The 16,622-nt window shown below is 39.1% G+C and overlaps 1 pseudogene; it reads right to left on the reverse strand.

The window, feature by feature from the left end:
* Positions 1–7,768: 7,768 nt before the first annotated feature.
* LOC134482658 (zinc finger protein 120-like) lies at positions 7,769–8,912 on the reverse strand (annotated as a pseudogene).
* Between the last annotated feature and the right edge of the window lie 7,710 nt (positions 8,913–16,622).

The following is a 16,622-nucleotide window of genomic DNA, read 5'->3' on the forward strand; positions in this document are numbered from 1 at the left end:
AGGCCATCCAAATGACTTTGCCTCCAGATATAGAACAAAGAACACAAGACTTCTCCCAAGCAATTTACCTAAAATAAGCAGGAACTCCCATTCATTAGCATTCTTGTCTATTAAGACTTTGTCTTTCAGAGGCACTCCCAAACTACATCTTTTTATAACACGTGAACTGCTTCTGACAAAGGCAATGCCTTTATAAGCTTGTATATTTTGCTACCAATTAGGTTTTCTATGAACCATAATCTAATATCCTACAACAATTTACCCACTTCTCTGTCATTTCTTTACCCCAAATATTTCCCCACAAATCTCCTCTTTCTTATGTATGTGTGAATATGACAGCTCAAATATATGAATAAAATTTGTTGAGTGCATTTATAATGGTTGTGTGTATATGGTACCAGGGCTGATCCTGTTGCATTAGATGGCCAAATAGGGAAATCATCCTTGTCTCTGGCTCCTTCTACCATTTGCAGGAGAGTTCCACTCTCTAATAAGCAATAGGATATTGGCAGCATGAATCATCCATAAATCACTAAGAAAATAAGGGCAGGAGTGAGGATAGGGAGTGAGTTCAGGGTCAGGTATGAGGAGGGGCAGAGGGTATGGCCAGATAGATGACCATGAGAAGGAATGAAAATTTGCAACCAACTAGGAGTGGGAATGGGGCTTCTCTAGGAAGAGAGGGAGACCTGAGATAGGGGAGGCACCCATGGAATCAATAAGGGGGGAATCTTGCTGTGACTCATAGCATTAGGGATATGGAGCCTGGAGAAGCTGCCTCCTGGAACCAGAGTGGAGGGGATAAAGAAAGCAACCCACCCAAAAAAACTTTCCACCTAAAATTCATCCTGTATAAAGAAATGCATGGATTGGGGATAAAGCAAGGATTGAGAAAATTGCCAACCAATAAAAGAGCCCAGCTTAAGATCCATCCCATTTCCTAGCATCAGTCCCTATTAATTAATGATGCTGTTATGCTTCCAGAAAGGAGACTCCACCCACCAACTGACTCTGAGAGAGGCTTACATTCACAGCCAGTGGGTGGAAGTTGAGGACACTTATAGAAGAAGAATAGGGAAAAATGCAGCCCCTAAAGGGATAAGAACTCCATAGGAAGTCCAACAGAATCAACTAACCTGGACCCTTGGGGCTCTCAGAGACTGAACCATACACCAAAAAACACACATGGGCTAGACCTAGAGTGTGGAGGTCTCAGTACTTCTTAGAACAGGGAACGAAGTGTGGAGCAGAGAATGAAGGCCATTCAGAGACTGCCACACATGAGGATCCATCCCACATGCAGTCACCATACCCAATCACTATTGGGCATGCCAAGAAATGCAAGTTGACAGGAGCCTGATATAGCTGTCTCCTGAGAGGCTCTGCCAGAGACTGAGAAATACAGAAGCAGATGCTTACAGCCAACCATTGGACTGAGAACGGGCTCCCTAATGGAAGAGTTAGAAAAAGGACTGAGGAAACTGAGGGGGTTTGCAACCCCATAGGAAGAACAACAATATTAACCAACCAAACACCCCAGAGTTCCCAGGTAGTAAACCACCAACCAAATACACATCAAGCAACCCATGGCTCCAGTCTCATATGTAGCAGAGGATGGGCCTTGTCAGGCATCAACAGGAGGAGAGGCCCTTGTTCCTGTGAAGACTCGATGCCCAAGTATAGGGAAATGCCAGGTCAGGAAGCTGGGAAGGACTGGGTGGGTGGATGGGTGGGTGGGGGAGCACCCTCATGGAGGTAGGGGTCAGGGTATGGGGGCAGTTTCCTTAGGGGAAACCAGGAAAGGGGAAAACATTTGAAATGTAAATAAAGAAAAAATCCAACAAAAGAAAAGAAATCAGTTGAAAAACAGCCTACATTCAGCTCTAGTTAATGCTAAAAAAAAAAAGCCAGCATGAAACAGATTTTGCATTTCACATATGCTGTCATTCTATAATCTCTTTTAATTTCAGGCCCCAGGTTATCCTTTGAAATATTTCAACAGGAACAGGAGACTGACATTTGAGCCACTGAGGCAGATGGTGATTTTAAAAAAAAGTCTAGACCATACTGTATGAGTTAAAAGATAGTTTTAAAAGACACATCAGTGCCATAACTCTTGCACATACAACGAACAGAGAACATAAATAAATACAAAAACATTAAGGAAAAAGCACCTAACAGCACTGTGGTTACACTTAAATAAACATTTTAAGCATTCTTTTCTTTTTTTTTTAATTTGATATGTTTTATTTACATTTCCTGGTTTCCCACCCATAAATCCCCCTTTTCCCTCTCCCTTCCCCCTGCTTCTATGAGGGTGTTCTCCCACCGAACCAACCCATATGAGCCTGATACAGCTGTCTCCTAAGAAGCTGTGCCACAGCATGACAAATACAACTGAGAATGGGGTCCCCATTGGAGGAGTTAGAGAACAGATTGAAGAAGCGGAAGGTGTTCGCAACCCCATAAGAACAACAATACCAACCAACCAGAACTCCCAGGGACTAAACCACCAACCAAAGAGTATACATCGGTACACCTATGGTCACTTGATCTTTTACAAAAGAACTAAAACCAACCAGTGGGAAAAAGATAGCATTTTCAATAAATGGTGCTGGCTCAACTGGAGGTCAGCATGTAGAAGAATGCAATTCGATCCATTCTCATTGCCCTGTACAAAGCTCAAGTTGAAGTGGATCAACGACCTCCACATAAAAGCAGATACACTCAAACTAATAGAAGAAACACTTGGAAGAGCCGTGAACACATGGGCACTGGGGAAATTTTCCTGAACACAACACCGAAGGCTTATGGTCTAAGATCAAGAATTGACAAATGGGACCTCATAAAATTGCAAAGACTCTGTAAGGCAAAGGACGCTGTCATTAGAACAGAATAGCAAACCAACATACTGGGAAAAAATCTTTACCAATCTTACATCCGATAGAGGGATAATATCCAAAATATACAAAGAACTCAAGAAGTTAGACTCCAAAGAGCCAAATAACCCTATTAAAAATGGAGTATGGAGCTAAACAAAAATTCCTCAGTGGAGGAATATTGAATGGCTAAGAAGTACCTAAAAATATGTTCAATATCCTTAGTCATTAGGTAAATGCAAATCAAAACAATCCTGAGAAACCATCTCACACCAGTCAGAATGGCTAAGATAAAAAATCTCAGGCAATAGCAGATGCTGGCAAGGATGTGGAGAAAGAGGAACACTCCATTCTTAATGGGATTGCAACCTGGTAAAACTACTCTGCAAATAAGTGTGGTGGTTTCTCAGAAAATTTAACATAGTCTTACCTAAGGACTCAGCTATACCACTCCTGAGCATATACCCAAAAGATGCTCCAACATATAACAAAGACACATGTTGCAGTATTTTCATAGCAGCCATATTTATAATACCCAGAAGCTGGAAAGAAGGTAGATGTCCTTCAACAGAGGAATGGATACAGAACTGTAGTACATCTACACAATGGAGTACTACTCAACTATCAAAAACAATGATTTCATGTAATTCATAGGCAAATGGATGGAACTAGAAAATATCATCCTGAGTGAGGTAACCCAATCAGAAAATAAAACCCACATTATGTACATACTGATAAGTGGATATTAACCAAAAGCTCAGATTACCCAAGATATAATCCACAAACCACATGAAGTTCTAGAAAAAGGACTACCAAAGTACAGATGTTTCAGTCCTTTTAAAAGGGGCAACAAAAATACTCATAGGAGGATATGGAGACAAATTTGGAGCAGAGACTGAAGGAATGGCCATTCAGAGCCTGCCCCACCTGGGGATCCAGCCTGTATACATACAGCCACCAAACCCAGACAATATCACTGATGCCAAGAAATGCATGGTGACAGAAGCCTGATGTAGCTGTCTCCTGAGAGGCTCTGCCAGAGCATGACATTGGCAAATGCTGGCATCCAACCATTGACATGATAATGGGGTCCCCATTGGAGGAGTTAGAGACAGGATTGAAGGAGCTGAAAGGGCTTGCAGTCCCATAGGAACAACAATACCAATCAACCAAGATATCCCAGGGACTAAACCACTACCCAAGGAGTGCACATGGACTGACCCATGGCTCCAGCTGCATATGTAGCAGAGGATGGTCTTGTTGAGCACCAATGGGACGAGAAGCCCTTGGTCCTGCCAAGGCTGGAACCCCCAGTGTAGGGGAATGACAAGGCAGGGAGGCAAGAAGGGGTGGGTGGGTAAAGGAACACCCTCATAGAAGCAGCGGGAGGGACAGCAGGATAGCAGGGTTTATGGATAGGAAACTGGGAAAGGGGTTAACATTTGAAATGTAAATGAAAAATATCCAATTCAAAAATGTAGAAAATAAAAACAAAAAAGAAAGACAATTGACAGTGCAAAAAAAAAAGAATTTGTATTAAAGAACTGCTAAGATGGATAAAGAGTAGGGCAATTACTGACATAATGACTGAGTTCATCCCTGGAAGACAATGGAGAGAATAGACTGTAGAAGTTGTCCTCTTTCACACACACATACACACACACATACACACACACACACACACACACACACACACACACACACACACACACAATCCTAACACATCCATCATACATACGACAAGAGCAAATAAAAAAGGTAATTGTTGTTTACATTACCTGAAAAGAAATGTTCAAACAGGCTTTATGAACATATGCTCCAGAGACTAGGGATTTGTATTAGAGCACACCAAGTAATATTCACACCTATTCTCTCAGCATGATCATCTTAAAAGTTGAAAAAAAAAAAAGAGTATGGTAAGGCAAGGGCCCCATCATTTTACCCAGACCTTCTATTTTGTAGAACTAGTGTAATTACAGTAATTTTGTCTCATGATAAGTTCTACTTTTTAATCCAGATTCTTGAATGCTTGAGCTGGGGATTGGAGAAATGGTCAGATAGGGACATTTTTCGATCATTAAAAAATGTTAACTTCTCTCCTCACTCCTAATATTAACTACTGCAGAAATAATGCCAGTATTCCTGAAACAATTGCACAAAAAATAAACAGAAGGAACAATGTGAAACTCATTTTATGAACCTACAGGCCCATTAATACCTAAAATACACAAAGACTCAACAAAGGAAAATTTCAAACCAATTTCCATTATGAATATCAATGCAATAATACTCAATAACACTCTTGCAAACTGAATCCAAAAAGACATCAAAACTATCATTCACCACGATCAAGCAGGTTTCATCCCAGGGATGCAGGGATGGTTCAATACACAGAAGTCCAGCAAACATAATCCACTATATAAACAAATTCAATGAAAACACACACACACACACACACACACACACACACACACACACACACACACACGAACATCTCACTAAATGATGAAAAAGCCTTCGACAAAATACAACTCCCCTTCATGTTAAAAGTATTGGAGAAATGGAGAATTCAAGGTCCATAACTAAACACAATAAAAGCAATATTCAGCAAATCAATAGCCAACATCAAACTAATGGAGAGAAACTTGAAGCAATCCCATTAAAATCAGGAACAAGACAAAACTGTCCACTATCCTGCTATCTGTTCAATATAGTACTTGAAGGTCTAGCCAGAGCATTTAGACAACAAAAGGAAGTCAAAGGGATACAAATTGAAAAGGAGGAAGTCAAGATATCACTAGTTGAGGATGATATAATAGTACATATAAGTGACCCAAAAAGATCTATGAGAGAACTCCTACAGCTGAAAAATAACTTCAGCAAAGTGGCTGTAAACAAAATTAACTCAACCAAATCAGTAGCCTTCCTTTACTCAAAGGATATTCAGGCTGAGAAAGAAATCAGGGAAACGACACCCTTCACAATAGTCACAAATAATATAAAATATCTTGTGGTGACTCTAACTAAGCAAGTGAAAGATCCGTATGACAAGAACTTCAAGCTTCTGAAGAAAGAAATCGAAGACCTTAGAACATGAAAAGATACCCCTTGCTCATGGATTGGCAGGACTGACATAGTAAAAATGACTATTTTACCAAAAGCAATCTATAAATTCAATGCAATCCCCATCAAAATTCCAACTCAATTCTTTGCAGATATAGAAAGAGCAAGTCTCAAATTTATCTGGAATAAAAAAAAAAATTCAGGATAGCAAAAACCATTCTCAAAAATAAAAGAATTTCTGGAGGAATCGGATCCCTGACCTCAAGCTAGACTCCAGAGCAATAGTCATAAAAACTACATGGTATTGGTAAAGAGACAGCAGGTAAACCGGTGGGATAGAATTAAAGACCCCAAAATGAACCACACACCTATGGTCACTGGATCTTTTACAAAGAAGCCAAAACCATCCAGTGGTAAGAAGACAGTATTTTCAACAAATAGTGCTGGTTCAACTTGTGATCAGCAGGTAGAAGATGCAAATTGGTCCATTCTTATCTCTTCGTACAAAGTTCAAGTGGATCAAGAACCTCCACATAGAACCAGATATGCTGAATCTAATAGAAGGGAATGTGGGTAAGAACCTTGAACACATTCGCATAGGGGAAAATTTCCTGAACAGAACACCAATGGCTTATGGTCTAAGATCAACAATTGACAAACAAGACCTGATAAAATTGAAAAACTTCTGTAAGGCAAAAGACACAGTCAATAGGAAAATAAATGATAACCCACAGATTGGGAAAACGTCTTTACCAACTCTACACCCAACACAGGGATCCAAAATATACAAAGAACTCAAGAGAACCAAATAACCCTATTAAAAAGTGGGGTATGGGGCTAAACAGAGAATTTTCAACTGAGGAATCTCAAATGGCTGGGAAGCTCTTAAAGAAATGTTCAACATCCTTAGTTATTAGGGAAATGCGAATCAAAACGGCCCTGAGATTCCACATCATGCCACTCAGAATGGCTAAGAGTAAAAACGTGGGTGACAGCAGATGTTGGTGAGGATGTGTAGAAAGAAGACTCCTCCATTGCTGGTGGGATTGCAAGTCACTTTACAACCACTTTGCAAATCATTTTGGCAGTTCCTGAGAAAATTGGAAATAGTTCTACCTAAGGACCCAGATACACCACTCCTGGGCACACACCCAAAAGATGCTCCAACATATAACAAGAACACATGCTCCACTGTGTTCATAGCAGCTTTATTTATAACAGCCAAAAGCTGGAAACAACCCAGATGTCCCTCAACAGAAGAATAGATACAGAAAATGTGTTACATTTATGCAATGGGGTACTTACCCAACTATTAAAACCAATGACTTCATTAAATTCGTAGGCAAATGGATGGAACTATAAAATATCTGACTGAGATAAACCAGTCAAAAGAAAACACATATTTGTTCTCAATGGTAAGTAGATATTAGCCAAAACAAAAGCTTGAAATACCCAACAAAATGAGATAGAACCAGTGGATAGGCCCAGCTCTCTGATGAGGATGGGGTCACCAACCCACCTCAAAAATATTAATCCAGAATTCTTCCTGTCAAAAGGAAATGCAGGAGCAAAGAGTGGGGCATAGACTGAAGGAAAGTCCATCCAGAGACTGCCCCACCTAAGGATTCATTCCATCTGCTGACACTAAAACCAGAAACTATTACTGATGCCAAGAAGCACTCGCTGACAGGAGACTGGTGTAGCTGTTCCCTGAGAGGCTCTGCCAGATCCTGACCAGCACAGATATGGATGCATGCTGCCAAACATTGGACTGTGCATGGTGACCACAATGGAGAAATTAGGGCAAGGACTGAAGGAGCTGAAGAGGTTTCCAAACCCATAGGAGGAACAACAATATCAACCAACCAGATACCCCACAACTTGAAGACTCTGGTAATAAGAAAATGCTCTGTCACATAGATTACATTTGTAAGGTTTCTCCCTAGTATGAGTTCTTTTTTTTTTTTTTTCTTTTTATCGGAGCTGGGGACCAAACCCAGGGCCTTGCGCTTGCTAGCCAAGCACTCTGTCACTGAACTAAATCTTCAACCCGGGTTATGAGTTCTTTTATGCTTTTGTAAATCACTGCATTGTGAAAAGGCTTTGTCACATTGATTACATTTGTAGGGTTTCACTCTAGTATGTGTTGTACTATGATACTGGAAACTACTGTGTTGGGAATGGGCTTTATAACATTGATTACATTTGTATGGTTTCTCTCTATCATGAACTCTTTTATGGTTCTGAAGACTCTTGTGATACAAAAAGGCTTTGTCACATTGAGTACATTGGTGTGGTTTCTCTCTGGTATGAACTTTTTCGTGCATTTGAAGACTCTGGTAATAAGAAAATGCTTTGTCACATAGATTACACGTGTAGGGTTTCTCTCCAGTATGAATTCTTCCATGACATTTAATATGCCTGTGATTTGTAAAGGCTTTACCACATTGATTACATTTGTAAGGTTTCTCTCCAGTATGAATTCTTTCATGGCTTTTAAGATGATTGTGATTTGTGCAGGCCTTACTACATCTTTTACATTCATAGGGTTTCTCTCCAGTGTGTAATCTTTCATGCATTTTAAGGTGATTGTTCCTTCCAAAGGCTTTACTGCACTGATTACATTCATAGGGTTTCTGTCCAGATTGTGTTCTTTTATGTATTTGGAGATTAGTGTAAGGTGCAAAATCTTCAACACACTGAATAACTTCACAGGGCTTCCTTTCTGAATGAATCCTTCCATCCCTTTGAGCATGACTATGAATATGTAAAGCAAAGGCTTTAACCACAGTGAGTATATTCAGAGGAATTCTCTGCACTCTGACTTCTTTCATTCCTGTGGAGATAATCAGCACAGATGAAAACTTGACCACATTGATGAATATTCATCTGTATGAACTGATTTTACACTGTGTAAATGTAAAGAGGAATCAGATCTTAAGAGGTTTTCACTTTGTGCCCATTCGTGTTGTTCCCCTTTATTGTGGGTTGTTTTTCATCTTCAAGGCACCTGTGATATAAGAGCACTTACTATATGATTCAGTTTACCCATCCTGTTTCTATAAAAAATGTTTTCACATATTTGAAGAAAACTGGGAGAATTTGGAGCTTCTTCCCAATGACTACACTCAAAAGTTTTCCTATAGTATGTCTCCTACTACATTTGTAATTTGCAAGGTGATCCAGGAGAAATAATAGCATTTCCAAATTCCTAGTTCACAAGAGAATTTTCTACAGAATGAGGTTGCTGAAGTATTGCCAATAAGGTCAGAAAACCAATTAATTGTGAACTGTATCTCATTCAAAAATTTCTCTCTAACCACAAACCACTACATATCTTCTAATTGTATGGGAGAGAGAGAGAGAGAGAGAGAGAGAGAGAGAGAGAGAGAGAGAGAGAGACATTGCTTCCCTCAATATCCCTTTTATATACATGGTTTATATCCTTTATGATATATGATATACCTATGAAAAGAAGACTAAGAAATAAAATGTTTGAACACTGCATTCACAGAGTTTGACTTTCTTTCCTCATTGACATGTGACATATGGATTAAGATGACGCCACAACATCCATGTAACTACAGATAAGTTGCTCATCTCACTAACTGTACCAATGGCACTACTGATATATGAGTGACACTGGCTGTACTATAGAGTATTTTCTCATTAAAAGCTTTTGGGCATACTTTATACCTTGTTCACCTTCTGCAACATAAGATTCTACAGATTCCCAGTTCCACTGGATAGCTCTAATATTTCAAATTGTGGTATGAACTAAGGCATTGTTTCCATGTCCTCTTTCTTAAAGGAATGCCTTGCAAAACTAACTCAGACACTGCACATTGAGGACCATGGTTTTGCTAGACTGTAACAATCATCAAGACACTTAAAGCCGTGCTCATGTACAGTGTTGTTTTCCTTAAAAATTTTAGGGTACATTAAAATTTTTTCACAGACAATTTGTATGAAGAAGGGGTAGAGGGAGGTGAATGGAAGAGCAATAGAAGGTGGGGGGGGGACATGACATCGCCTAAGTATAGTGGAGTAGAAAGTTTATTAGAGATAAGGAGAGCACAGCCAGAAGCAGGGACATCTGAGGCCAGGTGAGGAGACAGAGTAGAGGGCAGAGCAAGAGCAAGACGACAGAAGGGTAAATGATAGATGAGAATGACAGTTAACATGCTCACATTGCATGAGGAAGAGCAGCTGGGAGAATGGCACCCCACCCCATGAGCTAAAAGTTAAGTTATGCCAGGAATTCCCTGTAACAGGCAGGGACCGAGGGATGCTGGGAGAACCTGGCAACTATGCCTGCTTTGGGTTCTTAAACAGGCACCTCAACCATTTGTCTCAGGGTTGGAGACTTAACAGTAGGAAGCAAAAAAAAAGTTCCTGATGATTTAATTATGAATTTGTTTTAAACAGTTAAAACAGGCTTTTGGGCCAATAGGCTCCAGGTGGAAACATGTGCGCTAGGTCATGGTAAGTACTACTCACCCCTTGTCTCTCAGGGTGTGCATTTTCAGACAGGAAAAGTAGCATTCCTGTTAGACACAGTCACACAAGGTTGGAAGTTAATCTGTCATTTGATTCCTAGAAATACATTCAGTTCCTTACTCAGTTTCTATGTCTGTGAACCCTGCAAAATAGCCAGTTCTGACGTACATTGATCATCTAAAATGAGTAACTGACTACTTGTTGTCAATGCCAACTACTGTCACACAGGAAAGTCCTCACATTCCTTCCCCCACTCCCTTCGCCAGCTTCAAAGGTTGTCAGTGAAATCATTTCTTACACAGGTTCCTCTATTACTTGTAATTACCACCGCCACAAAAGGACAAAGACCACTGTGTCCAGAAAGCACTGAAACCCTGGTCTTTTTTCCTTCCCTGAGTAGTCACGGCACAGCCTGGAAGGAACTGGGTGGCAAGGGAAAGATTGTGTGTTCAAAGTAATTCTCAATTATATAGGATCAGGAAAGGGTGAGCTACAGAAGAAATTGCTATGAATAGAGACAAATAAAAGCACTTGGGAAAACAAAGAAAGTCTTAAAGACCAGAAAACTTTGGAGAATTGAAACAAATAAGGGATTAAGCAGTTATGCATTAAAAAATGAATGCCAATCATGTGAGATGTCCAGAGGAGTTGTCATTGGCTGCTTCCCTAGGTTGGAGATTAGAAATGCAATTAAGCTGAGAGTAGTTTTATGATGTTGAGCAATGAAAAGGTAACTGGGCAACTAAGCTAAGGGCAGATATAGAACTTCGAGCAAAGAGTAATGGGAAGGACACACTATCTGTGGGATGCTTGGAAAAGTACAGCCAGTGAGGGTAGTGTGTGTGTGTGTGTGTGTGTGTGTGTGTGTGTGTGTGTGTGTGTGTTGTATTGTGTGACTTTTATCCCCAGATACAAAGGAACCAGGGCAAGGACTGGAAGTGTGCCTGTCAGGAACTTAAGGTGGGTAGTTAAAAGGCTACATGCTACAGGAAGGGCTCTTCCTGGTCCGACACATAAGTGAGCCTAGTTTCCTGTATTTACAGCAAGATCACAGCTATCCATTATTCCACTTTCAAGAGGTGTCAGACCATTGTCTGGCTACTCTGAGGACTGGAAATAGCTGAGGTGTATATTCATACATATAGGCAAAAGACTCATAGTCTTTCTAACATAAAGTCATAACAAACACGATAGATAGAAAGAAGGTCAGTGCCTGCCCTGCAATGACTGAGAAGACTCAGCAGTGTTAACATCATGAGAATGTGGTACCCTAGGAAATAGAATGATAATAACTAAGAAATTTCAAAAATCAAGATGTGGGGTAAGCTCGGCACAAAATGATCTGTTTGACATATAAAGACACACACATTCCAAGCCTATCTCTAAAAAAAACGAAAAAAAAAAAAAAAAAGCCAAGCTTGTTGGCCCACATTTGGTCCTACCGCTGGAAGCCAGAATCAAATTGATCTCTACATTCAATGCCTGACTAGCATACAGGCCTACTTTGAGGACAGCCAGGACCACAAAGATAAACATTGTCTTTAAAAACAAAAAACAAAAACGTAAACATTAATTAAGCAAAATAGTTTAGCACTGAATAGCTAGCTATTGCTTCTCCTGTATAATATGTGATTTAAAGACAGAGTCTATTAAAGGGAATGCATGACAGGAAGGAAGGACATGAGAAGAAAACTAAGGAATGAATTAAAAGCAAAACGGAAAACCAGAAACAGCAGATATGAACAGCAGAACAGCAGTCTATGGACACTCAAATCCCATCCCAATACAGTATTGCATCTAGTAGGGCTTCTTCTACAAAAGCTTCCATATTCTCACCAAGGAAGTCCACCAAGAAGAGAAAAGTGAACATACTATCTGAACTCTCTTTCATTCACCTAACCATGCCGGACCACGATGACCATAGGCTCATGGACATTCCATGATGCAAATGCATTTATTCTAACTTGAAGGACTCTTAAAGTCTGCAACAGACTAGTCAGTGTTCAAATTTCCAAAGAGTCCTGTGAATCTCAAGACAATCTTTGTAATTTCACATATTCTAATGTCTGAAAGCAAGTTATATTTTTATAACATAAAATGGCACAGAATATTGCTTCCCATTCCAGTTGACAGGAATGTGTACATCAGTAGATGGAGCAAGGCAAAAAGCCTGAGGTCAGAATGCAAGTCCTGTGGCTCTATCTCAGACATTTGTGGCTTAAATTTTAAGAAACAACTTCTCACACATCTGATGGTTTGGTTACTTCTCTGAATAGCAGATGTCTCATATGTTGTGTACCTCAACATCCTGTTGTCAGGAAATGCAACTGAGGCTTCATCCTCATAGTTTTGAATAATGAACTTACCCAGGCTCACCACTGGGCTGACTCTGCAGAACATAGATGGCTGGAAGAGTGCTGAATTGAAACCAAAGAGCAAGCTTCCATGACCTTAAATTTTGCATCCTTCCTGTTTCTAGAACAAGAGGTCCTACGGAATTTGGCTTCTAAACTGGGATACATCCCATTGCAAGTAAGTAACAGTTGTAGCATTTTTTACTGGGACTAGGAGTCACTTTGCCTACTTTGTCATTAATTGGAGAATTAGCAGGAAAGAATGTTGCTATTACGCCACCTTCTAACATTTCAAGTCCATAGGAAGGATCTTCTTTTTAATGGTGACAATCTCCTTGCATTTCGATCCATGCATTTTTTTTTAGAACTTGAAGGTCATGTGTAACTCCCTGTTGTTGTTCTCTATGACCCACAAAATTTGCTTCCATTTCTACCCCATTATATGAGTTATTTCATTGTACTGAATGAGTCCCTAGGAATAATCATTCTAAAACCGTATTATTCTATCTAGTAAATGAGACTCTTAATTTTGAATTCTTCCCTGCTTAATATTTCATGTCATAGGCAGAATGAGAAGAAATTGAGGCCAAAATATCCTACGAATGACCTGTAGCTTAATATTTCATAGTCTTTTATCCACTGAGATCCTATGACATTGACTTCCTTTGTATACATTACATTTAACATGCCAATCTTCAGTGTTCTACAAGGACAGTTAATTAAATCAATATAGCTTTCAATGCCTTTTGCCATCTAAACATCCTGTATTTTCAACATACCTACAAATGACAAAATTCCTAGGTTCTGATCTGCTGCAAAGTCACGTTTTACATACCATTTCATTTTTCTAACTTGCATGTTGTGATTAAATCCTAAAACCAAGTATCTCAAGTAAAAAACTGGTTTATTTTACTGCTTCTCTCAGCCCACATTCCATTATTTGGGAAGTGTATGATAGACTCAAGTTGGAAATTAAAAGGAAAAACCATGAGCAAACATTGTTTCCTGTGTGCTCTCTTGCTTGGTCACCTTCTCATGCTCAGTTAGCTTGCTCATCCAGGCCCACTTCCTTAGGGATTCTTCCACACTCAGTGGAAGAGCCTTTACTAGTCAGTTGTCAATCACCACAATCTCTCACCAAGTTAGCACTCAAAACATTCAGATTGGTGCACCCCCTCAATTATAGTTCCCTTGAATGATTGTAGGTTCTGAAATGCTGACAATTTAAGCAAGTTAGGAGGCACAGTCAATAATATTGAGAAAAATTTAAGAACCACAAACCAATCAGCACTTAGTATTAAAAATCCAAACCTTGACAAGTATAAGAACTGGAAAATTCAAAGAACTTACAATATAGTAAATTATCAGAAGACCAAAAGAGGTGAAGGTTTATCATTTCTGACAGAAACTACAATATTATAATTAATGAATCATACAACATAGTTACTACCATTGAAAAAAGGAAACACAAAAACAGAAATGTTAATATAGCATGGTCATGCAAATAAGAAAATAAGAAATCCACAATTATACTGAGGTTAGAAAAGACAAAATCACTGGCCAGCACTCATCCTGTTCATTCTGGTTCTCTATTTTACAGTAATAGGAGATGAAATGGGAGAGGAGGCTATTCCAATAAACTGAAGAGAATAAGCATTCAGATATTTCAAATTTGGAACAAATAATGTTGATTACTCTATTATCTCATTCTTTTATGTTGAGAAAAAAGTATATCTATTGGGATCACTTGGAATCTATGTTGTTTCTTATGATTAATGATTAGATATCAAGGGTGTACCACATTTATGAAGTAGAAACTTTAAAATCAACAAAATAACATGTGAAGAACAGTATACGACTTCTATTATACATATAAACTTGCTTTAATTGCATTATATATAATATATATATTATATATAAATTATATATATATATATATATATATATATATATAATTGCATTATAAGATATTAGCACCTTTGAAAACATGTCTGTCCCTATTTTCCTGTGCATGTTTTTATGTGTAGGGAAAGAATGTTTTCCATGTGTGAGGGAGTGACACACCAGGGAAGAGAGTGTCAGATTCTCTGGATCTGAAGTAGTAGCTAGTTACCATGGGTGTCGTTATGTAACCTCAGGTCACCCCAAACAAAATGCTTCCTGAGTAACCAAATAATAAGGATATGGACTGGAGAGATGGCTCTGTGATTAAAAGCACTGACTGCTCTTGTAGAAATCCTAAGTTCAAATCCCAGTGACTACATGGTGACAAACGACCATCTGTAATGTGATCTGATATGCTCCTCTGGTATGATTGAGCTACATTGTACTTATATATAATAAGTAAATCTTTTAAAAAAGAATACCTGGTGTACTATGTTTATAGTAGTCTTAATCATAAAAAGCGGAGCTCGAAAGAACCTAGACATCCTTCAAAACAGGAATGTACATTTATAAAATAGAATATTACTCAACTATGAAAACAACTTCATGAAATTCTTAGGCAAATAGATGGAACTAGAAAATATCATCCTGAGTGAGGTAACCCAGTCACAAAAGAACACACATGGTAGGCACTCACTGATAAGTGGAGATTAGCCCAAAAGCTTGAAATAACTAAGAAAAAAGTCACAGATCACATGAAGCTCAAGACAAAGGAAGGCCAAAATGTGGATACTTCAGCCTTTTTAGAAGGGAGAACAAAATACTTACAAGAGGAAATAGAGGGACAAATAGTGGAGTAGGGACTGAAGAAAAGTTCATCCAGAGACTGCCCCAACTGGGGATCCATCCCATATGCATCCACCAAACCCAGTCACTATTGCTGATGCCAAGAAGTGTTTGCTGACAGGAGCCAAATATGGGTGTCACCTGACAGGCTCTGCCAGAGCACTACTGAAACAGATGAGGATATTTGCAGCTAACCATTGGACTGAACAAAGGGACCACAAAGGAGGAGTTAGAGAAAACACTGAAGGAGCTGAAGGGGTTCCCAACCCCATAGGAAGAACGACAATATCAACCAACCAGACCCCACCAGAGATCCCAGAGACTAATCCATCAACCAATGAGTACACATGGATGGACCCATGACTTTAGCCATGTATTTAGCAGAGAATGGCATTGTCCAGCATCAATAGGAGAAAATGGCCTTGGTCTTTTGAAGACTTGCTTAAATAGGGTAATGCCAGGGTGTTGAGTAGGAGTGGGTGGGTAAGAGTAGGAGCATCCTCATAGAAGCAGGGGGAAGGGGTATGGGAGAGGAGGGGAAAGGGGATATTATCTGAAATGTAAAATACATAAAATATTCAAGAAAAATAAAACTAAAAAAACTTTGAGAAATACAAAGTAGCAGATTAAGAAAACAGTGTATGATTTCTATTATACTCATAAACTTACTTGTTTTGCTTTAATTGTATTATAAAATATGAGCACTTTTGAAAACATTGGTCTCTATTTTCATGTGTTTTTATATGTAAGAAAGTTTTCCGTGTATGTGTGTTACAGACCAGAGAACAGGGTGTCAGATCCCATGGATCTGAAGTAGAGGTAGTCACCAAGATTGGTATTTAAATTCAGGTCACCCCACAAAAAGGTTTCCTTATTGACCTGTACATCTCATAAAGTGCTTTTCATCCAATGAAGGAAAAGACTTTCACAAAGTAACAAAACAAAAATTTAAATTAATGAAGAAGTGAATAAATTAATCCTGGGAACCTGAGCTCAGTATATAGATGTAAATTATAGGACCAGGTTAGAGGCAGGTTGACCATAGTCAGTAACTGTTATCTGAGACCTAATAATCATCGTTATCCCTATGGCTGCA

The sequence above is a fragment of the Rattus norvegicus genome, chromosome 17, assembly GCF_036323735.1.
Source record: "Rattus norvegicus strain BN/NHsdMcwi chromosome 17, GRCr8, whole genome shotgun sequence".
NCBI classification, from domain to species: Eukaryota; Metazoa; Chordata; class Mammalia; order Rodentia; family Muridae; genus Rattus; species Rattus norvegicus.